Here is a 25,462-nt window from a genome sequence, read left to right as displayed (position 1 = left end):
CAGCCTGTAATGCAACAGGTATCATATTTTTTTTATCAGCTAATTTCTTTAAGATTAATTAATTTACTAGTGATTGTAAGTGTTCCAACAGTTTGCTTCTACATACAAAACCATTCCCATAGATGGATGGAAGGTCTTCTCAGAAGGCTTTTCAGAAGCTTCATGATACCTTTACTGAATATACATATAAGTATATAATACCCACAGTGGGTTATGATGGCTTAGTGATCCATGTAGAGCTCTGGTACTCCCATGCAAGAACATTGAGTTCTCTCAGCCAGAGCTATCATGGCCGTCTGTTCACTGTGACATGGAGGATGGGCATATGAAAAGAAGCAGAATTTGCACCCAGTTGGAAGCTAAAGAAGTTTATAGCCAGTTTTACACTTCACTTATCTTAGTATTTTCTGAGATTTTAAGAATTTACCAGTCTGTGTGTGAGTCTGATTCTTAGCATACTGTTTTTACTGGAGAGTGGTAGGATGTCCTCAATACATAGACTTACAGCTGTCTGCTACAATACCAGAAACAAAGGAATCAGCAGTTAGATTTTGATCTCATAAATTCATTTTATTTATTTTATTTAATGATGGATAAGACCTAACAGAGGTGAGGACGTTGCCACATTTTCAGATTTTCCACTTCCGCCTCTTAATTATTTTATTGATACATGCACAGCTGTGTAAATAGACCTCACTTACAAAGTTGGTGAGAAAACACTTCATGGGAATCTGCAGAATGCTCAGCTGTAAACCTCTTTTATAATGACAACAAAAACAGTATGAAAGGAATTGCCAAAAATGTTTTGAGGCCAAGAATGATTCTATTGTCATGATATGACAATAATACGTGCCTGTAGATAAACAAACTTCATGGTGATAAAACATATATCTAAGAAACATTCTTAATTTGAAAAATATTATGTAATAAATAGCTAAGGAAATTTTCTTTTTAAATTGTTGTCTATATCTATGAAGCAGGGAGACTGACAGTTCTGTCAATTATGTCCAATATAGAGTTTAATACAGGTTCCTATGACATTCATGCTATTTCCCACTGTACCGTAACTATCATCCCACTTCAAGAAACAATAACAATTCCAATTTCCAATATTTTAAACACAAATAAATTAAAGAAAACCTCAACCCCTCATGTTTACATTATTGATTTCATATGCTTCTTTATTAAATTCACTGAGAAACAAGACTGGGGTTTCCATGGAACCCATTCCCATGAAAGTTATATGCTAATCACAGAGCAATTATACATGTGAATAAAAATTAATAAACATAATCCTAAAACTACAAAAGTTCAAGTTTGTTTTGGGCTTCCTGCAGCTGCTTTACATCGCAACAAAGACAAGCATAAAAAAGAGGCCATCACGCTTTCTTCTAGTATATTTTCAATATATTATATATTTCAATATATAATATATGCTTGTGTCTAGTCTTGTATTTTTGCATGCAAGTACAGACTTGTAGGATAAGCACAAGAAGTATTAACACATGCTTTGTGTCTTCTTAAAAGCATGTAAGTACTAAATTCCAGGTGCTTTCCTCGCCACCAGACTCATCCATCAATCATATTTTTCTCTGTGAAGTGCTTTCATACCAAGATGAATGCATGATGAGGTGGAGTGGGCTTGTATAACTATTCTTTAAATTATACTCACATCTGTGCTTAAACACTCAGCAGTTTCATCTTCTGAAAGTATTACAGCACAGAGAACTGCCTCCCCCTGCCTTTATTTTTCTTCCTTCGGTACACAGAAGTGTCTCATAGACAGAATGGTTTTTAGAGAGTGTATATATCAATTATTTTATCCTTTATGGAAAGAATATCTATACATAGATCATCTTACAAGGTAGTAGAGAATGCTATTAAAGAGTGACACTAAAATGCAATGTAATTTTGTAGAGAATAATAGCTAAAAGAAATATTAAGGGAATGTGTTCCTTTTCTATATTTCTGTGTCAGTAGCTCAGAAATTTCAAAAAAAAAAAAAAAAAAAAAAAGCAAAAAAAAAAGCGCATTTTTGTATTTTTCAAAGTGATGAGAGCAAAAGTGTAGCTGTTGAAATATGGAGATCAAAACCAAAATTACAAATTTCACAGTTGTTGATACTTTGCAGATGGATGGATTTTTAATTTTTTTCATTGAATTAGTGTCAAAAGTTTATGTTGCCAAAAATGCCTGCATTCTTTTGTAACACATAATAATGGAGATGATCTGGATTTAAAAAGTGTTGTTAAAAATACTAGCTGTAGATAAAACCACGTGTTCATACATATCAGTATTTTTTCATCTTGTAACCTAACATATCTTTTTTTCCATGTTACCAAAGTTTTCACAGTTGCCATAAGGAATATGTGACAAAATGCTTTGGGATTTGGAGACACATGCCATCCACAAGACAGTCTTTGTCTGTCTACACTACAGAAGTGTTTGCAGTATAGTAGGTAGAATGTGTAAACACATCTGAGATAGATGGAAGAGATTTCAGATTGTGCTTCCATATCTGTAGAATAAATCTGCCATTATGTGTTTGGCATACCTTGTGCTATCTTACATCTGTAGCTCTAAGATTAGAAAACACACAATTATGGAGTGATTGCTCTTTTGCTAGGAAGAGAGTGGGAGATTGTCTAAAAATTGCCAAGAAGGTTCAAGGATGAAAAAATGAAATTCTTTTATACACACACAAGTACAACTTGTATTTTGTTTTAATATAAAATTCTGCTGGATTACATAAATTGGCAAATACTCGTACTGCTTTATTGGTACAAATGGCTGCTGTCTACTTTAATATACCAATAAGCACACCAATAAAGATACCAGTAAGTCTGGTATACCTATTCTCTTCTTAGATCAATGTAAACAACAGGAATACAGTACCTTGCTCTGCATATCGTGATTAAAAAAAAAAAAAAAAAAAAAAAAAAAAAGAAAAAAAAGGAAGCCTTCCCACCTACTCCTTTCTTTCAGTTATTTGCAAGGGAAGCTAAGGATGAAATATTGCATTTTCCCCAGAAATATTCTCCTGGATGTAAAAGAACAGCTGTTTCTTTAAACAGCCCATGGATATATTCTTAATAGAATCTTAAATTATGATCTTATTTTCATGAGACATCCTGTGTGCATGTGTATACATATTTAGGTATGTGCAAAATATACGAAGAAAAAGCTATCTATAAATAAAATGTGTATGTAGGAGCCATACACAGTAAATACATACCTTTTGCTCACGATGAATTTACTTATAACTGTAGTCTGATAAATGGTGATGCATTAACATTTATGGAGATTTTCATGTGGCTCTTCAGTTTAACCCTACCTCCTTCAAAATATGTGGATGATGTCAAACGTCTATGAAGCTTATTCTTCCTGTACTACCATGGCAATTTTTTTTTTTTTTTTGAGGTGTTGTCATGGATGAAAGTATTTCACATTAAGATTTTTTAATGGTATGAGGTGGAATTTTAGCAACACTTAGTGATTGATTAATTTCAAGATTGACAAGGTGTTTTTGTAGAATACAAAACATACACACAAACAGCACAGAAATATTAGGATATCCACGCTTGTGAAGGCAAATGTGTATATTCAGGCACACAGATAGGTAAAGAGTTGGATGGGAGAGACTGGTCTGTAGTTAAAATTTCCCTTTTCTCAAGTCTGGAGCAAATACTCACAATGCATATGTATTTCTCAGTGGGTGATAACTGAGAGTTGAGAAGTCTGACTTAAACCTGGCCTTTCGTCGACTTTGTGAGCAGATGATCTTTGAAATTTGAAGTTTGAGACCAAGAGGCATCCCAGCTGAGGGGAGATGCTGGTCACAGCATACTGCGATATAGGAGAGCTTAAAGGATCTCACTTAGAATTTATAGGTTCTGAGATAGTTGACTTTCATTAGGTATTTTTCCATTTCAGTCCAACTCACATGTTGGAGTATTCTGATATTTTCTATCAATTGTGCAAACTCTCAAATTGCTAAATCTTGGAGTTCTGATGTCACCCCTTTGGGCCACAATCCAAATGCAGATCTACTAGGCTGTCAGGAAGTATTGATTGTTCCTATACTTCTTAAGCAATAAGAGGGAGACGGGCAGAAACCAAGTGAGTTAAGGGAGTGCCTTAATGTTCTCATTTCATTTTGAATTGGCACGTGGTCTGTTTCCAAGTAATAGGGGAAATGATAGGAATCAAGAGTGTCAAGGGAGTGCCTGAACGTCTGGTTCAGGACCTTTCCCTATTCACCTTGGGTCGGCATGTGACCCAAGGGGGGTGGCTGGGGGTAGAAATGTATAAGTACCAACTGCCTCAAGGTGTGTTGGGGAGAGTCTCATCACCACAGGTGTCTTCTTGCTTTGTAAAAGGATAATGAAATCAACCTACTAGACTGAGAGTTCAAATTTGTGTTATTGAAGCAGAACTGGCTGAATGTGGTTGTCTGGTAGACTTAGGTGGCTGGTCTACTCACTGTAGTGACGTAAATTGTTTGGTGTATGCTAAAAAAACATGGGGGTTTATGGGACAGAAGCTTGAGAATCTAGGGAATATGGAAGCTTCAGGCAGGCAGGGACATTAAACTTCTCCACTTTATAGTTTCTAGCATTGAATATACATATAGCTATCACTCTATGTCTGGGCAACCAGAATCACAAGCTCTGTCCAGCTTTGGATGAAGGGGACCAGTTTTTTGCCCTGGTGGAGACTTCCATCACCAGCTGCATTTGTGGAGTGACCCTGAGGTCCAAGCTTTGCAGCACCAAATTGCCTGAGAGTCCAACCATAAAGCATTGTCTGCTGACCCAGTTGTGGCTCCCCTGCGAAGGGCCTGGCTACATCTCATCCCCTCCCTTCAAGCAAGGTGGCTGCTGTGAATGTTGTGTGTCCCCCCCCTCCCTTACCCCTCTCTCCCGAAGCCTTCCTTGCCCCAGGCTGGCCAAGCTCTACTCTCCTGGCCTCTCCTCCCAGGGCATGTGCTCCAGCCCCAACTGCCCTGGGGACCTCCCTCACCCCAGTTTGTCAGTGTCCAATACTTGGAGACAATAGCTGAATGTGTCCTAATGACTACTGAAGAAAGAGAACTATTGCCTTTGAGAAAACATCTGGGATAAGCATTTCATTGTAGTTATTCATCATGAAATTCCATATAACTTAAGGTTTTCTTAAAAATAACAGTATTTTCTAGGTAACAGCAATACTTTATAAATTATGTGTCATAAGATCTGTCTTTCACATTCCCTTTCCCTGACATATAGACCCTGAAGCACCGAATTAACTTCTGAAAGGGTGTTAGGCCTCTTTGAAAAGTATTATTCCATCTTATATCAGGATTAATAACATTCTCATTGAAAATATCTCAGTGCTTGAACAGGTTTATCCTGAATATTTAAATTGTGAAAATAGGCTGCTCTCTTGTTCAACTATAGACACAGCTGAGATCTTACAAAAATAGGGACTCGTATGTTTTTTTTCCACCATTTAAACAGAACAGAACACCACAGGTTTTGTTCCATGTGGAAACACAGCCATGTGTTTAGTAAAACCGCCATATGTATTTGAATGACAATTCTTTGGTTTGCTGCCAAAGACTGTGTATGTGCATAATGCTGTCCTAGAAATTAAAATCTTCCCTGTGGGTATGATGATCAAAATAAGAAGTTGCATTTCTTTTTATTTACCTTCCTCTCCTTCAATCTATTAGAAGGACAGTGATTCTGAACTGTAGTTTGTGGATGTACTTTTTCACTAGCTACTACTCATACCCAACTTGAAACACTATCTTTCTAGTGTATGTTACAGCATCAGCAGATACACCATAGGGTGAACAATAAAGGGAATCCTGTGTAGAGCTTAAGCAATTTCCCATAGCGAGTCAGTCAAACCTTGCATATTTGAAGGATGCAGTTGTTTGTGAGCTTCCAAATGCTGATAAAAAAGGGAGTTTTCCTATCACATTTGTAAATATACATCATATTAGATCCCTTTAAAAATCTGTACATTATAACTTATTTCACCTGAATAGATTCACTGTTTTCCCTTCTTTCCACCACGGTGATGTGAACTACTTATTTTGTTACAAATTCTGTCAGTTGTTTATAGATAAAAAGAAAATATAGAATCTCACAAAATCTAATAAAATCTGACAAGTTGTTAAAAATATAATAGGTTTGTTTACTATAGCTTTCCTGTGCTAACGAAGGCTTTGCTTTAAGGGGTATTAACAGGACATGCATTTAAGCTGTTCCTGTAATCAATTGCTCAGTGGTCAGTGATGAAAACCTTAGCCAATTAGAACAGTAGCAAGTATTATTGGATTTTCAAGGGGAAAAATAAAAAAGAAAAGCCTTAGCAAATTCAAGCTTATTCAAGCTTCAAGGAAATTCTTGAGTTTTTCTTAAAATCCAAAGAAAAATCCCTAAGAATTAATTCACAATCCAGACTTCTGATATATTAAGGCATTATTTGACAAACACATTCATAATGTTAATTCTTTATTTTGGTTTCATTTTCAGGTTGATATTACAAAATATTCATTTGTATGAGTGATCTGCTTTTGATACATGACAGGGACAAATAAGTTCATAAATACATATTAATACAGTAGTGAATTAATTTATGAGACTCTAATGTCTTTTTTATGATGTGAAATATCAATTAAATCTATTTCTTAAAAAAATACTATTAAGAAACTGAAATGTATTATTGAGTGACTAAGCATTTGCAGAAATAAAATTATCAGTTGTGAAAATACTGATACAACAAGGTCATTAAATCATGTTGGGACATATATATTGTGAGCTTTTAATCCATAGTCAGTTTCTGGTTTTGTTTCTTTGGTATTGCTTCTTAATTCTACCGTTATCTAGCAGATCTGTAGTAAACCATTTTTTCTCTGCCTGCAACTTTCTAATTACTGCTGATCTGCTGATCCCTGCTGCCTTGTCATCAAAACTCATATTTCTGTTGAGACTGGTGAAGCAAGGGATTGCCTTCCTGCCATTGGCTATTTTTTTTTTTTTAATTGAACAGATCTAGATAACACAGGGAGAAAAAAATCCTTTCTTTATTTGCCAAGTAGCTTATTTTTGTTTCAACAAGGAAACCAGCAAATATTTTATAATCAGGAAATGTATTTTGTGTGGGGAGTATACACCAACCTAGAAAAAACATACCCTTTTGTACTGCACATAATGTTACATAGCAGCATATTTAAAAAAAAAAAAAAAAAATTAAACCCCACATCATTATTTCATTGCACAAAGTCTCACCAATAAAGATAGGTTACAAAGTACTAAGACCCAAATTCAATCACTGACTCAAGAAGTCACCAGTTCTGAGTATGAAGTTTGAAGGACACTTCCAGCACCAGCAGTTTCATATTAGTCTTTCCTTTCCTTTCTTTTCTTATAAGCGAGACAACAAATATTCCTTCGGGCAGTGTGGCACATTATTTACAATCATAGTCTGTGTTAGAGGGTTTGATTGCTAGTGTTTCATTTCATGAAGTAAAATGAATACGTTTTAATTGGGTACCCCCAGAATGTGCCTCAGAAGCTGCTTAAAAATTGTCAGATAAATATTTCTGTTATCAAATGAGGCTTTCTGCTCCCAACATTAGATAAAAACCCACTTTTCTTTGCTATGCCCTAAACCAGTTTTCTCATAAACCTTGACCTTTTGCCTTAGAACTTCTGAAATTGAGCTAAAAAGTAACAAGCTCCTTCAGGAAAGGAGGAGAAATACAACATAATGACCTTGCAATTTCCAGAGTCTCAGCTAACCTAACCCTTGAAAAATGCTGCACCAAAGTGAATAAAGCAGATGATTGTGAAAAACACTGACATTCAATACAGTACTGGTTATACTCCTGTAGTGAAAACAACGATTGTGCCAGAAGGTTGACCAAGACTGTAAAGTAACAGCAAAAAAAATTCAACACATTTATTTTACTTTGAAATCCAAGAGCTCTTCCAACAGCTGAAGCTTGTCTCATTCTCAGCACTTGGTTTCTACAGTAATAACATTCTCATTAAAACAGTAGTTCACTAGACCTTAAATAAGTGCTTTTACTGAAACTATAAGGATCAATCCTTTTTGCTATTACTTTCAATATTCCTTGTTAAAGAGCCACCCATATATGACATTTATAAATGTGTGTACACTAAGTATTAATTCAAATGAAGCCCTTCAGTGAATAATGCTCAGGCCCTTGAATTAAGCTATTTAATTTCTTTCCTCATCTAATTGCTGAGACTATTATTTAATGTCTCTTGTTTTTCTCTCTATTAATCTGTTTGCTTTACTAAATTGGATTCAGTGTTTCAACTCAGAATTTGTACAAATGAGAGGGAAAATAAAGGCTTTAAACAAAGGAGTAATGCATTTATTTGGAAGAAGAAGTAAAAAGTGGTTGAGGAAACATCCAAATTATGGGGTACCTGCCACAAGTGGCCATCTATAAATTAGGGAAGAGCTACAGAGGATCAGTGAGTGAGAGGATAGCATGCAGAAAGATCCCCAGGGACCTCAGCTGCAGTTGTAGCTGCAGTGGGTGTTGGACCCTGCTGCCTTGGGCTGCCCAGGACTGCAGCTCTGGCCAGGGGTGAAGTTCTGGGTCCAGCCCAACCGGTGGACTGGAGCTGACAGAGAGGAACTGCTGTAAGACAAAAAGACAAAATATTGTGCTTAACGTTTTAATTTTAAGCACAATTGTGTCAACAGGCTTTTCATGTGCTATTGTAACTAATTGCTATGAACACGCACTGTGACAGAGAAAGCTCTAAAAAGCTTCTCCCTCTCAGTGTTATCTGCCCAGGTCATTCAGTTTGTAAATTACTGCTTACATTTAGCATACAGTGGGCTTTTTTTTTTTTTTTTCTTTTCCTTTCTCCTGAGAGAAAGAAACAGAGCAGAAAGATTATGTGAGATAGAGACACAGTTCCTGTTCATTCAGTAGGTTTCTGGTGTAGCTCCAATGCTGTTGATACCACATTGCATCAGCCTGTCTCAGAAAGCACAGCAGATTGCTGATGGGGACTGCAGAGACCCACTATATGCTTAGGATAGGACAGATAGGTCCTCCAAAATAGGGAGAAGGTGTTGTGACTGTAAATTGGCCTAGGATGTGTCACCTTACATTAGACACCTCGCCAGTCTGAGAAGACTCAGCTCCTACTAAAGTGCAGCAGGAAAGGTTTGTTCCTATGACCCATATACATCATAGGTTCATAAGACTTTCCCATGACAGTGACAGTCATTAAAATATAAAATTATAAATTTTTCTGTAAAAAGTAATTTAGCCCAGAAAAAAAATAATTAAATAAATTAAGCCTTCTTTTACTATAATACCAATGGCTTTAGTGTAGTCTGCGAGCACTGATTTTAGTATTCCTTTAAGTCTCTTAATTTTAGTATTTCTTTAAGTCTCTACACAAGGAACATGCATGTATTTGAAGTTCACATTGTTTCTGGTATGTTTAAAATATCATGTGCAGTAAGGAGGTAAAAATAACTGCATTATCTCTGCAAATTATTTCTGTTTTCTGGAATGATCAGAGAGACTTGCATTATTTTCTGTATTCAGTTTCCCTTCATACCACATCCACAATTGGATACCAGGCCATTTCCACAATATTTTTTCCATTAGCTTCAGAAAGTACTTATGTTTTTCCCACTGCATCAGTCAGCATGGACATACAGTGTGAAGGGCATCAAGAATAACATTGATCCCTGCTTTGAACTGCAATATGTATGTGTGCTTTAGTGGTATCTGAATTCCTTAGAAGAAATCAACACTGCTCATGGTCTGAGCAAAAATACTGCACAAAATGCCCTATTGTCCTTTAAAGTTATGGCAATTATTGTCGTTCTAGTGGGTAAGAAATTTCTCAAAAAATAGTCTTGATTTCAGATCCTTTCCACAAATTATAATCTCACCCATAAATTTTTAATTGATTTGCATCAATCTGCCATTTTAAAATGGACACACTATTTCCTTGTGCTCTTTGCCACAACTATTTTCTCTGTTGTCTATCACACAAAATATATTTGTGTATGTTTTCTTAATACTGATCTGATTATTGTGCTCACACTTAACTTCAGGGAGCAGAGAAAGGAAGGAAAAAATAAAAATCTTGTTTCTTTCCGCCTATTGCTAGATAGGGCTTTCTTTTTTCTTAAATTAGTGCTATGCTCCAGGATTGTACATCCTTTGCTGTACTTCCACCAGACTCTGGTCACAGCACCATTGATAAAATCACACAAGCACATTTCAAAAGCTAGAGAAAAGAGGTAGCTTTTTGGATGCTTGTCTGCTTTACTTACATGGTGGTTTTGGGAAGACTGGACCTCCTGATTGAGTTTTCCCCACAGAGAATTTCACAACTCAGCAATTTAATTTTTTGAGGGTTTTTTTTGGGCCTAACTAGGGTTTTTTTCTTTTCTTCATAAGCTCAGACATAATGCAACATCTTCTTTCTGCTTGCAAGCTCCAGCATATTTAAATTTCTGTCAACAGCCATACACCAAGCTGGGTAACCCGGTAAAATCATTTTTACACACCTTTCCATCAAGGGCTGCTTTCAAATGCACATAGATGGCATTTATCCTGGCACCAAAAAGACTGTCTTGGGGGATCAACAGTGTGGGCATTTTGGTCCTATCCATCTGGTTATGTCATGATGACACATTTGTGCTCCCATATAGACGTGATACTAAAGTCCACTCTCTTCAGGTGCACTATATTTTTTAATGTCATAAAAACACCCAAAGGTGGCCCCTGCCAGAGGGTTCCTATCTTATTTATAGTGACATATGGATATAGCCATAGCAAATGCACTAGTCAAATTTGAAAGGTCTCAGTGTTCCATCAGTAACTGCTCAGCCATTCAAAAAGCAGGTCTCTGCTTGGTATTCAACACCTTGTAACATATGGTAATTTTGAGTAATTTCTTTTCATTGCTCTTCAAGCTATTGAATAGAGGAGGTCAAATACACCTTCTTCCTCTAGTGGCAGTCATTGCTGTGAGAGGGGATGTTAACATGTTGAGTTTAAGGAGTATTAAGAGATATGTCTCTGAAAACAGATGCCAGCAGGTGATATAGTGAAAGGGATCTATAGAGATTCACCTTTACATCATCATCACTCTCTTCCACATGGACTATGTGACAAACCACCACCACCATCTCTCTTCTGAATTATTTCAACATCTCACTTAAAATTTTCACATTTTATTCTCAATAATAACAAAGTTCTTTTGCAGGTGAAAAATTCTTTCATGATTAGTTGTGGGCCACACCAAGAATTGCTTTTTCTTACTGAATATCATGCTGTCCACCCTAAAATATTCAGATGTGGGACAGAGTTCTGCTTTTCAGTGGTGTTAAAAATTGAGAAAATAATAGTCTGTGAAGTATAAGTTACGAAGTGAGGAATGGGGACATGGCGCCATCTGTCACTTCTTGGTCTCTCTCCAAACAGTATATTACTTTCAAAGGTTTCTGTCTGGATAGCTCTAAGCAGACCTCAGCTTTACTATAAAGAGGAAAGCTGGTTGCCTCTCATTTGAGCTATGATCTTCTCTATATTCTTCAGATATCGTAGTTATAGACTAATCTTGTAGCCAGAATCAATCTTTTACAAGCAGAAGACTACATGTACATGCAAAAGCTTTTTTAGGATCTTAGAGCTTTGCTCACTGAGATTTTAAGAGCAATTTTGACTTCTAAACTTTTTCCACACATTTGCTATTCACATCATGAATTTTCCTCTGCAGCATCCTCTGTTGTCCCTGGTAAAATACAAGATAGTGACTGTGATAGTCAGTAATCTGAAAGAGTAATTGTTTCTAAGATTTTTGTTTTGTTTAGCACTTTTTTTTTTTTTCCCCTCTCCATATATGGCTGTTAAATCTTTAGCTGGAATCAGTGTGATTATAGAAAAGACAAATCTGGTCCACAGTATATTAAAGTGTGCCATGCTTGCAAATAGAAACCCTTATGAAATTAAGTTAGAAACTGGTTGAATGTCTGTGAACTAAAGCTACACTAATTTCTTTAAACTCAGTTAATTCATTTCAGCAAAACTCAGCTATTGACTGAGTTTATTGGAGTGACACAGAAGGACCTTATTACTGTTGACTTCAGTTAAGAGAATGCACAATGAGATTCTTTAAATTAGTTGAATGTGTTTGGACAGCTAATATCTCTAAGAGTCTATTATCTGTATTGACTACAACATTACAGAATGTTATAAAATTAATTATATTTTTCATAGCTTAATAATGATTGTCTCATTTAGAAATATAATTACCTATCATTGAGGTTTTCAGCCAGAAGGGTTTTTTCAGCAGTGTATAACAACTTGGTTTGCCAGGCTTCATTTAAATCCCTTGCTTCCTTCTCCTTATAAAAGTTTGATATTTTAGGTGACTCTTTTTTTCTTTTTAATACCAAAGTTTTATCCAAGGTATTTAATGTCATTATACACAAAGGACAGATTGACACTAAAATAGCAGCCTGGCTAATAAAAGAAGAAACGACCACATGACAGCTTGTTATAGGATGCTCTGTAATATAATGGGATAGTGTGAGCAGTGTCCTCCTCCAGAAGATTTAAAAGCAGGACAAATTATTATTCAGGAACAAAAATTATGATCCGTGTCCTTGGTTTAAAATCATTTTTGAGAAACACAACTTCGTTCCTACAGACACATCAAAACCAAGTTTATCCTGATATAAGCAATCATTTCTATGTGGAATTACAATGCACTTGTAGAGAAAATAATGGCTAAACATTGTCAAACATAATTAGATGGCATCTATCCTCTGTAAACTATTCAGTTATTCAAATCATTCAACCTTGCCATCTTCTTCACAGGTTCATCCCTCCTCATCCAGTGAAGCAACAAGGAGTTGAGAAACATGAAGAAAGGCAAAGAATACATTTTGTTATTATTATTTTTCCTGTAGACACTATTCTTTCTCCTTGATAGTATCAGAGATCATCATTCTCCAGAGCTATTAATCTGGCATGTGTATTGACATTGTGTGATTGTAAAAGATGCTATTTATTTCCTTTTGCCTTATAGCTCAAATAGAAAAGAAATACTGAGATGCCCCAAACCTTAGGAACAACATAGCGAGAGAGGAAAATGATGAAATGTAATAATTTAGGTGTGAAGAGATCAGAACTCGAGACATTGTTTTTCCTAAGATTTTCTACGGATCATCACTACAGATAATATATATATAATAATGTATATTTCAGATTTTCTTCAGGTTTAGCTTAAAATTACAATTTGGATGTTTAGATTGAAACCAATTTAGTAGGCAAGATGCTACTTTGTGCCAAAAGATTTTTTTAATACAACAGACCACTAAAAAGTGATGAGTCAGTAAAATACATACAATAAGTATTGTACGGGGGGTACCATGGCTCTCCATGCTCTCTCATGGGTGTAGGTGATTATGTAAAATACATCTGGAAAATGAACATAGGCTTCTTATTACAGAGACACAGTATGTCAAAACAAATAGCATAAGTCTTTGTCCCAGAGTAGGGCTTTTTAGCGTAACCCCTTAAATCCATTTAAAAAGTTTACATACATTGCTGATTACTTTCACAGTCACAGTTTTAAGTATGTGCTTACAATGGATGTTTTAATACATCAACTATAACACCTGTAAAACACTAGAGACTAGAGAACTGTAGAACACTAGAGACTAGTGGTCGATGGCTCAATGTCCAGATGAAGATGAGTGACAAGTGGTGTCCCCAGGGTCTGTACTGGGACCAGTACTGCTTAATAGCTTCATCAGTAACATAGACAGTGGGGTCGAGTTCACCCTCAGCAATTTGCAGATGACATCAAGCTGAGTGGTGCTGTTGACGCCTGAGGGACAGAATGCCATCCAGAGGAACCTGGACAAGCTTGAGAAGCGGGCCTATGTGAACTTCATGAGGTTCAACAAGGCCAAGTGGAAGGTCCTGCACGTAGGTTGGAGTATAGAAATGAAGGGATTAAGAGCAGCTCTGCGGAGAAAGTCTTGGGGTTGATGAGAAGCCCAACATGATCCAGTAATGTGTGCAATCACAGCCCAGAAAGCCAACCATATCCTGGGCTACATCAGAAGAAGCCTGGCCAGCAGGTTGAGGGAGGGGATTCTCCCCTTCTACTCTGTTCTCATGAGACCTCACCTGCAGTACCGAGTCCCGATCTTGGGCACCCACCATAAGGCATGGACTTGCTCAGACAGGCTCAGAGAAAGCCATGAAGATGATCAGGGCTTTGGAGCACCTCCCTTATGAAGACAGACTGAGAGTTGGGGTTGTTCAGCCTGGAGAAGAGAATGGTCTGGGGAGAAAGGTGGCCTTTCAATACTTAAAAGGGGCTTATAAGAAAGATGGGGACAGACTTTTTAGTAGGTCCTATAGCAATAGGACAAGGACTAATGGTTTTAAACTGAAAGAGAGTAGGTTTAGATTAGATACTGTAATGGTCCACTTGGTGGACTCATGATGGTTTGTTTGCTATGATCTCAAAAGTGCAAAATTAAGGTGACCAACACCAAAGGGGATAGCAGTAATAAAACAGTGAAAATTTATTGTGTTGCCCATGAAGCAGCACACAATAGTTAGAGATGAGCGAAAGACAGGAAAAAAGTAAATTTAAGTTTTACAGGAGAGAGAGAGAGGTTATTGTTGGGATTCTAGAGGACTTTGTGTAAGAGAATGGCCATGTGAGCAATCCTGTGTAAGAACAAGACTGATAAGAGCCTCAGCCAAGCAAGAATGCGATAAGGATGTGACCCTGACTGAGGGGGGAGAAACTCAGTGAGACAAACAACCCCCGGAAGGGGTTGGGATGGAAGAGGAAGTTCCACAAGGCAGGAAGCCTGGCAAGGCTGATGTGGCACTTTTTATCCAATCATAAGAAGGTTTAAAGCACGGGCTAAGTTAACTGTCCAATCTTGAGGACTTGTACTGCATGTTACTCACGTGTGCGGGAGATTATAGAAGGGCTTTCTTCATTGTAATAAATGGGCATTGCTTGGTCACATTGGTCGTGTGCATGCTCAGCTCTCCTGCAGGTTATAGCTACCACTGCTGATCTCATGACTTCCTCGCGTCCTGGGTCCAGCTGATGCTGTGTCATCGATCGTCGTGGTCTTTGGTGGGGAAGCTTCCCATTTTTGTTGTCCAGAAGTCATCCTTTTATACTCAGTAACACACCTTGCTCCACCTCTGCCTCAGGGGTCTCCACCCTTCTCAAGTGAGGCTATTGCACATGCACAGGGAGGGGTGTCCAAGGCGTGGTCAGTCTTGGAGGCAGGTAGCCTTCCACCAGGAGGGGTGTTTTGGTATTATAATGAAGCAAAGTTTGTCTAAGGTTCATGATTTCTTCATCGATGTTATGGCAACAGTTGCGATCCATCTTTTTTGACAGTGGCTATGTGATTATCCCTAACAGCTCTGGCTGGGCCCAGGTACTGAAAAATAGCACAGTACTTTTTATACTGCATGGCTCAGGCACCGAAGAAAGCCCAGCACTGCCTGTACCACATGGGTCAGTGCTCAGGAGAACAGCACAGCACCCACTGTGCCACACAGCTCTGCATTCAGGAGCCATCGCACCACATTCCACTCCAGCGTTCAGCAAGGCCAAGCAGGCTGTTGTCAGGTACCTCACTGTCCATGTCCCTGATTAAAATGTTGAGACGATGCTGATCTTCTGACTGACTCTTACAGATCCAAGGAATAATTTTTTTACAATGAGGATGGTGAAACAGTGGAACAGGTTTCCCAGAGAGGTGGTAGATGCCCCATCCCTGGAAACATTCAAGGTCAGGCTGGATGAGGCTCTGAGCAACCTGATCTAGTTGAAGATGTCCCTGCTCATTGCAGGGGGGGTTGGACAACGATTTTTAAATATCCCTTCCAACCCAAACTCTTCTATGACTCTATTCTATGCTTTCTTCTGTTGGGATGGTCTCTTTTCTAAGGGGTGGGTGTGTTGGTGATGGGGTGTGTGTTATTGTACTCCAAGCTGGGCTAACTTGCCAATAACGGGAGAGCTCCCATTATTTGAGCTTCCAGGAAAGAGCTGGCAACTGGGTAATGGACTGATGCTGGATGGACTAGAAGTCACACTCACACTTGAGGGATTGCTGACTGTGGTGTGAATCCAGAAAATGAGGGTTTGTATACTCTGCTGGTGAAACTTCAGTGCTGATCAGGAAAGAGTGGGTCAAGGGTGGGCTGTCTTGATCATATTCACATGACTGCAACTTGTGGGTGCTGGTTTTTCTGCAGTGACCTGTGAGTTTGTGTGGGTAGTATGTACATACATTTGTTGGTTGGGAATACATGCTCATCCTCTCCCCAGAGCTCTCTCCCTGGGGCTGGGAGCCCCCCCGATTTGCTGCATCAGCCCAGGAAGGAGATCCTCTGGGTAGCAAAGTCTGCTGGATTTGTTTACTTCTAACATTGGAGCATAGCCAGTTCTGCATCTATAAAGCGAGAGAAAGTTAGAAGTGTTGGTAACTTTGCCTTTGGAAATGTCAATACTGTCAGGCCTAAAGATCACCTGAAAAAGAATTTAGGGGATTCTCTCTGATACCCATCCGGAAATCTAGTTTTAGAAGAGTTTGAATTTTCCTGGCCTTCTTTGTAACCTGTAAAGTTACTAGCAAAACTGCTCTGCCAGGCTCTCCCAAATGAATGTCTTGCTGCAGTAAATTGAGGATTGTCTCTATGTAGAGCAGAAAAAAGTCTGTGCTGTTGAGAGGTGTATTTCAGAAGGCTTGTGACCTGTATCTCTAAAGGAAACTCAGGAAGGGATTTATTCTATGTACTAAGGGATTACAGATGCCTAAACATGTTCACATGATTATTCCTCATCCTTTTGCTTGTCAAATTGCAAGGAACCTTGCGCCGTTTCATTTCTACTTCACAAGAAGACATCCAGAATCACCATCCAGTGTATGGTACAATACCTCCTCATCTCAAGTGAGAGATTTCCTCTGAGTACTACTCGGTGTGCTAGCCCATTTTAAAACAGGCTTTGAGCTTTGGAAGTATACTGTTCAAGTTTTTATGGTCCTTGAAAAGTGAATTCTTAATTTCACACTTTGAAACTTTTCCACTCTTGTGCTTCTGGGACAATAGACCAAGTTCATGATCTCCATCCCAATGATGTAAACTTGCAGTAACATAGCTGAAATAACTGGAAATATATTTCTGCAGCAGAAATAAATATCTTGTCAACATCTTAGTTACTCAGACTGTTGTGTCTTTGTGGAAAATTTTTCAGCTGTTCATTAAAGAGCAACATACAGTTGATCATTTAGAACATTCATAGGTATTATGGTTCATATCAATTGATACAGTCCCTCATTTGGTGGCATTACACTAAGCAATGAAGGGTTTGATGGAGAAAGTGAAAACACACTCCTATTTCTCCAAATTTGAATTAATTCCTTCACCTCTGATAAGCAAAATATAGCACTGAAGTTCCCTGAAACTGGTCCTCAACCTCCCCCAATGTGAAACATCCCATGACATAAAGATATTATACAGTATGGAGGATGATGGGAAGAAAAAATTAAACGTGTATATAATTTAAATATCTTTTAAATATTTGGTCAAAAATATAGAAGTACCTGCACTGTGCACAGCTAATAGTTGTATCAGAGGACATATCATATGTTCTGTCTGCTGGCCCATATGAACTTACTGCATCATCACACAACTTTGCACTGCCTTCTTCTAGGCAGCCTATGGCACTGAACCTTCTAGGACTACCTTTTTTTCCTACCTTGCAAGTTTTGCACTCTTTTGGCACATGAAGTACACTAGCCTACCTGCTCCCTATGCCATCCAAATGGAATAAAAATTAAGAAAAAACTAAAAGCATGGTTTCAAACTTCTGAGTTCAGACAATCAGATGTCTTTTCACATAGCTTTATCAAAAAGGTATCCAAAAATTCCCAAATTGTGTCAGCATTTGTGTCCAAGCATCTGCTTCTTGGGTTTGTTTGCAGCTGATCTTATTAATATTGTTTAGCAAGAATTATATTTATTTTTTTCTTTGTATTACAAAAACACCAGAAATTTCTATCCTGGCCTGAAAGTTATTCTTTTAGAAAGTCCATATCATACTGACAGGGACTCCTCCAGATATACAAGATGAGTATATAGCTATTACTGAGCTGAAAAATTCAGACTGTACCATAGTTCTCAAACTCAAAGTCTAGCTTTTCTTTTGTCCTTAGTGACACAGGGTGGCTATTTCTGCTTGTAGACAGCAGAGCACTTTAGGGTGTATAACATTACTCAAATTCTTTGTCTCTTTGGAATAGCAGATGAGTTATGTTCTTTTAAATATTTAGTGGAAGCTAAGTGCTCTTGCTTTGCGATCATAGCTCATATCCTGGGGCATAGAGTTTTTACACCATGCTGGAGAGGTATATTACTTATGCTTAAATATTTTCCTCTGAACAAACATATGTATGCATGCACACACAGTCTCACACTCCTATAATCTTATAAGGAAATTACTTAGATACTTGTTGCAGTTCTAAAAACAGGGACTCATAAACCACTGAGCGAGAAAGCAAATGCTAGAAATAATAACTGCATCCGAAGCTTATCACCTTAAGTCCTGGAAGCACTGTGAAGGTTGTTAAAAAAAAAAAAAAAAAAAAAAAAAAAGATCTCAAGGTCTGCAGAAGCAGCATTGTTAGTTAGTGTTATGTGAACTGAATTCAGACTTAATGGTCCTTTGATGTAACAAAACAGAAAATATCATTTAAGAACATCACACAATGCAAATAAAAAAAGTACTTTAATCTTGGATCAATATTTGAAAGTGGTAAGTGGAAACTGAAGCTCAGTAAGGATTTTGACTCACAAAATTCCATTACATTTTACTTTCATGTGGTACAAGTCTGGGATAACATTCCAACTGTTGGATTGTAAAGAGGGAAGAGAAATACTTGAACTATATACTCTGTGTTAATATATATCATTTGTATACATATACCATATATTATGTGATATGTCATCTAAAACTATAAAATATATGGTAATTGTTTAATATATTGAAATACCAGACCATGGATTCACCTGTGAAATAGAGCACATCACAAGCTTAGTTGGTGTCAGACTTGTATTGCCAGTTGGTGAATGTGAATTCCACCCATATATATATATATATATATATATATATATATATATATATATGTATCTCCTGGTATAGTAGCAGTCTGGGCTCGGTGTTGTTGCCTGTGTTGCACAGTTACTGGCAGAGCTAGATTTCTGCAACCAGGGAGGGGTCAATCTCAGTTGCTCAAGTTAAAGGAGCTGAAGTTCCGCTCTTCCATACAGGATATGGTAACAGCCCAGCAGTATGCAGTGTTACACACACTGTTGCTCCAGGTCACTGTAACCTCTTATGCGTTACTGGCAACTGTCTGACCCCAGAGTGGGGCAAAGAAGGATCTTCTGCAAATACTGACTCATCAAATTCCTCCAGTCTGCATGTCCTTCCTCTTTAGAAACTGAATCACAGCCCATCCGTGTTGGTGGGAAGAGCCTTACTGGCTGTGCTGGGGTTTGGATAGGCTTTAAGGGAATCCATATTTTTTTTTTAAATATCTGCAAAACAAACCAAAAGGAGGCAGCATCTCCTAACTGGCAATGCCATGGATGGAGGACATTCCCATCTGCTGCTTTTTGTCCCTGGTTTCACTTCACCTTTCCTCCTCCTCTTCCATCCTTTGTTTGACCTGTACACATAGATTGTAAGATTTTCAATCTAACAGTGATTTTTAAAAATGCGCTGCTTTTTCTCTCATAGGAAGAGATTCTGATAGAGATTGAACTCTGATTCTGAACTGAGATTCTGATAGAAATTATAGGTGACACTGCTTTGCAAATAATATAATTAAGAATAATTCTAACGATAACATCTATTAAGTAAGTAGAAATATAAAAAGTGTGGGTTTGGGGATTTTTTTTTTTTTACTTCTCATAGTTAAGAAAAGGAAGTAAACAAGAAGCAGACTAATGGTTGGCTTGATTCACTTTTACCCCTGACTTCCTCTGTCCTTCGGTTTAGAAATAAAGGAAGACAGTAGTATATACAATGGTCAGCGAGCAACAGGAAAAACTCCAAGGGGGAAAGTATAGGAAACTTACAGCTACAACATGCAGAGGTGTCAGAGTTGTGCCAGCAGTAGAAGGATTTGCCTAATGAACATTTTCCCTAGGCATCCAATAATGTCGCTTGTGATTTCCACTGAAGATTACCCATCAGTTAGCACAAATTTGCTTTTTAATTGGCCTGTATTGCACCTGCCACATTCTGACTCCCCAGTCTCTGAAGCATTGGCAAAAGAAGGAAGGTAGATATCTGGGGGAATTTAATCTTAATACATTACAGGAAGGGCATGCACAGCAACAATAAATGTTTAAAAGACAAGAATAATGTGCACTAGCACAAAGTGATGAGGAAAAGGGAATGGGACCTGGGGAGTAACTAATGAACAAGATTAATTAGCCACAGCAGAAAGATCTAAAGCTCCAGTGAAATCAGTGGAAAGCTTTAATGCTGTTGACTTTTGTGGGTCCTGGGAACACCCCAAGGAGGCCAGAAGTAGAAAACCCAGCAGCAAGGCTATATTTATTCAAGCTTATTTTTAAAAGAATGCCAAAGTTAATGTGTGCTGAAGGTAAAATGTAAACAGCTGGGCAAGCTAACTAAAGGGCAGCAGTGCAATGCAGGAGACTGACAAGCATGTAGCATGACAGCACCAACCAGCAGCTCCTGTGCAGGGAGACAGAATGACTTTGTGCACTGTTTGACTGTAACCCAGCAACTTGTCTATGTTGTATTGGCCTGCCTTTTTTTTTTTTTTTTTTTTGCAGAGTGTACAGACAGTAAAGTGTATTTTCTGATTTGGGAGGCTTAAAAATGAACAAAGGAAATCAAGGGTTTAAAGGAAACAGGGGCACACCACGCTGCCTGGAGCTCAGGAGGAAGCTCCCAGGAACCCAGGAGCAGTTCACTGTTCCAGGTACACCATTTCACATCTCAGATGGAGCACAATGCAGCTGACCCCACATTCATGGGTGCTACCTCACGTGCTGGCTTTTGTGATATCAACCCATAGCAAAGGCAATCAGCTTGGTACTTTGATACCTTGTGGCAGCAGGGATGAATGATGACAGAGAAGGTGATAGTGGTGGACCAGGACCACGATGGAAACAAAGGTCCAGGAGAACCAGGACTGGGTAGTTTTGAGGAGGCAACAGAAGGGGGTGGGGGGGAAGAAAAAAAGGGGGGAAAGGGGAGGTGGGGGTAAAGTCATCTTATTCAGGTAGAGTCAGAAAAAGCAAGTAATGGGAGGGGTGGACCAGCTCTGTTGTCCAGCATAACCCAAACAAAATATTTACAGTTAAAAAATCTCACTTTATTTGTTGGACTGAGTAAGAAAAATTTTCCACTAGAATTTTCATTAAGCTTTTTATTACATTCACATTCTTGTTTTGCCAATTATTAGGCCTAGCATAAAGATGAACCAATAACCAAATTGTATTTGATACAAAAGGGTCAGTACATAGGTGAGCACTGGGGGTACAAAAAAATCAGTCAGATTATACATAATTTACATCAATCCCACTGACACCAACAACACCACCACACAACCAACAATGGCAGAATAAATGGAGAAATGCAGTCTCTCATAAAAAAGACAGGAGACAACTGAGTCAACAAACCAAATACATAAGACCAAGGAAGCCACATACTGAACCGCTACACAGCCCCTGCTTACAAAAACCAGACCTAACTGGAGCCTAGCTCCAGGGAGGCAGGAGCTCCTTCCCCAACAGGAAACTGCAAAGTACATCCACCTCACAAGCAGACACTTCCCCTCCCTGCAAGTGGTCCCAGCTTTTATCCCTAAGTGGGACACCTGAGCCTTGTTTACTTAATGCAGACACCTGGGGCTCATTTACCCCATGGCTCTCAATGCAAGGTCAGCCCACCCTGGATGGAAGCCTAAATGGAAACTCACCCCCACTTTGTGAAGGGCTGTGGGAATCACCCATATGTTAACCTTAATTTGGGGCTTGGGGTTGAAACCCCAGCCTTTCAGTTCTTTGTCCTCAATTTAATCTCTATGTATTTTAATTTATTTTTTTTCTCTCTTTCTTGGCACAGATATTTTGCCTGGTGTTTTTTATTTTTGACCTTGCAGTTGTTTTGACTGTTCTTATTGTGCTGGCTGGATTAGCAAGAGCCCCAGCCTGCCTGCTATGCCCAAGTGAAATTGGGCACACAAGGCACAAAGACCTCAGTAATCAGGAGCTGAGCTTTTTCTCTAAAGCTTTCTTCTTCCACATTTTTCTAGTGGTCTCCATTACTGATCTCTATATCAAATGGACAATTTTCTTTTTCTTGTTAAGGAAGTGTCATTTTTTTTTTTTTTTAATTTTTTTTTTAATTTCTTTAGAGCAAGAGAAATTAAAGTTCAAGTGTGAAAGTTTGTTCAAGACTGCTCAGGTTTGTTCATATATTTGAACTATTTATTTTTCTCCATCTCTTCCAGTATGGTTGGATTCTCCTTGTTCAGATTGCCATGTAGGTCTCAGATAATATACATTTATATATAAAAATGTATAAGTGGCTTTCAGGGAAATTCTGCTTGCGACCTGTGCAGCTTCCTGGCATTCCTGCCAGCTGAAGAAGCATATGACTCCACAGCTCCCAAGTGTTGTGGCTCCAGAGGAATACTATCATGCTGATAGCATAGGCAACATGGATGCTTGTTTCTGATGTTTGCATCTCAGGGAGCTCCACAAACTGCAGAAGTGGGAATGTAGTAAAGTTTCTCAGGGTTGGATTTGTAAGGACAGTTTCAATTCAATATAAATAAATATTTTGCTTTGAATTTAAAAATAAAATTGAAAAAAAATAGTTATAGGAAATATGGGGTGTTTTTTTTGTTTTGTGGTTGGTTTTTTGGTTTTGTTTTTTTTTTACTGTTTTAAACTACTTTAAACATGGAAAACATAAATTTTAAGTTTCAGCCTGTTTCTTTGGGGACTTTCTTAAAATTTACTGCATTTCCTTACAGTGGAGTTTCACAACCAGCTTCAGGTGATGGATTTGGTACTGCTGTGTACAGGCAGCTTCTTCTTTTTTCCACACACTGCTCCCTTGGCTGTGTCATCTCACTTTTTTTCCCTGGGTGGTTAAAATAACTGTGCAGATGTGTAGTGAGTCGCATGAGTTGGCGGAAAGCAATTTTTTCCACTCCAGAGTTAAATTTAAATCATTGAGTCAGTGAACAGATTTGCCTCACCAGGTCCAAGCAAGTGTGAGATAGTGGGAAGAGATGGCTGCAGGCAGAAGGGAGGCAGGATTGCCCCCAGATTTCATGTGATTTTACACTGGCTTACACTGATCATGCACATAGCACTTATTGCTTGTTCTTCACCTTGCTTCCTGTCTCGTTTTCCCAGGTGCCTGCTCTCCCTGCCTGTAACTGCTTATTGAGTCCTTGGTTTATTTGCAGAAGAAATAAAGTTATTCAATAAAGATTTTCAAAATGCAGATATTCAGATAGTAGCTTCATAAGTATGCGTATTGGAAATTTTATCTTTGCAGGGCTAGTCTGTGTTGCAATATCTGTGATATATCTCTGTTCCCTTTACATTATAACAGATTGTCTATTATAGAGGCAAAATTTAATAAGGGCATGTACATTAACATTATGGCATAATTTCCCGGCTGCCAGACAGGAGATATTTTGAATGTTAAACTGTGTTTGATATGTTAATATATGATGTAAGTACCAAATGGGGGTCTATTAACATCACTTGCTTAAACATTTTCCAATTTTCCTGTTAAGTCAGAGTGGGGGGAAAAAAAAGTACTTGGTTTAAAGTGAAGAAATTGGGAGCTATTTGATATACTTTAATAGCAGCCCAGTTGTTGCAGTCAGTAGCTATCTGTGTGAAAATCAAGCAAGTAGGAGAACGCATCTTGTTAATGGTATAAGCACTTGCAGTGATGAGTCCACGCACAGCAGCTTTCTACTCAACAGAATAAAATTAAAAATAATTGTCATCATACACTTGTTCAGAGTCATCATTTTAAAATAGATGGGCTCTGCGAGGCAACTATTTCACCTTGCCTCTTGAATTTACGCTTCCAAGTTATCTGCATATTTCCTTTTTATGTAACATGTACAATGTGCTATTTAAAGGAACTGTAAAAGATTCAGCAAAATTGAGAAGCACTGTGTTTTCATAGATCAACAACCCAAGAGGCAAATTCCACATCTACCAGTGACCTTCATTTTGACTAGGGGCAAATTGCTTCCCTTTTTCCTCTAGTAGCATCTATATTGTTTATATACCACTTTTAAGCTCTTTTGGTTAGGTATATCTTATTTTGGGTTGGTAAAATCCAGATGCAATGAAATTATGAGCCTCTAGTCCCCTTTGGGGTCTGAGGTGGTACCAACATGGAAATAATAATTATAATAATTATTAATAATAATAGTATGAAAGTATAAACATAACTGCTTATGTTTATATTTTTACTAGATTTAAGCAGTTGCTTAATATTTTATAAATCTACAGGTCACCCAGCTAAAGGGCAATTGTACCTGTCTTCTAGTACAAAGAAGAGCAAATATTATAATGCCTGAAAAGACACTGAGGAAATCTTAAAATCAGTCTTCATTATGCCTAAATACTAGGTACAGTTCAATGGTGGCTGTATCTAATCTTCACTCTTCATATTACTACTTTTATGTATAAATGTATATATGTATATTCTATACTTGACTATATAATGGCTGAAATACGTATGTATAATTAAGTTATAGCAGAATATTGATATGGTCTGTCCTCAGAAGGGTTAATGTCCAGGATGTGAGCCTCTGCACTGGGCTGACACTGAGCTACAGTAAACTAGAGATTTGTCTTTGTTAATCATATTTGTTAATCAATTTGTTAATCGATTTCCCACCTTCATAGTTTTTCTACCTTTGATGCAACAACTGGTATTATCAGAAGCAGAGCTGTTAAAAATAGAAAAAGGAGCCAAATTTGCCTTCTGCCTATAGTCATTGAACTAAATATTTCCTTTCTGCTTTAAGAATTGTTTGGAGATACCCTGAAAACAACTAAGTAAAACTTTAAATCTGTTCATGCTTTAGTTATTGTAACATTATCCACTCTGTCTGATGCTGTCAAAATTGTCTCACTAAAATCAGTGAGAAAACTTTATGGGTGATTGTTGTGGTTTTGGTTTGGTTTGGTTTGGTTTGGTTTTTTTTTAATAAAGCATTTTCTAAAGATCTCTTTCTGTTCTAGCTTCACTTCTAGGAGACACTTTTCAATCACAAATACATGCCAGAGATTTAAGACCAA

General features: G+C 37.9%; 2 long non-coding RNA genes across 2 annotated transcripts in view; one reads left to right on the top strand and one right to left on the bottom strand.

Annotated features, from left to right (window-relative positions):
- LOC113483039 overlaps window positions 1-15,267 on the top strand; it is a 17,571-nt gene extending 2,304 nt beyond the window's left edge. The window contains exons 2-3 of the long non-coding RNA XR_003398948.1: window positions 2,661-2,663; window positions 15,103-15,267. This is a non-coding gene — a long non-coding RNA (uncharacterized LOC113483039). The remainder of the gene's footprint in view (window positions 1-2,660; window positions 2,664-15,102) is intronic.
- Window positions 1-25,462, bottom strand: part of LOC113483038 — a 160,022-nt gene that overhangs the window by 25,281 nt on the left and 109,279 nt on the right. Inside the window, exon 2 of the long non-coding RNA XR_003398947.1 lies at window positions 22,161-22,166. This is a non-coding gene — a long non-coding RNA (uncharacterized LOC113483038). The remainder of the gene's footprint in view (window positions 1-22,160; window positions 22,167-25,462) is intronic.

This window comes from Athene cunicularia, assembly GCF_003259725.1.
Source record: "Athene cunicularia isolate RWA chromosome 8 unlocalized genomic scaffold, athCun1 chr8_part1, whole genome shotgun sequence".
Lineage (NCBI taxonomy): Eukaryota > Metazoa > Chordata > Aves > Strigiformes > Strigidae > Athene > Athene cunicularia.
The sequence above is the reverse complement of the archived record's forward strand: the minus strand, read 5'-3'. Positions and strand labels throughout refer to the sequence as shown.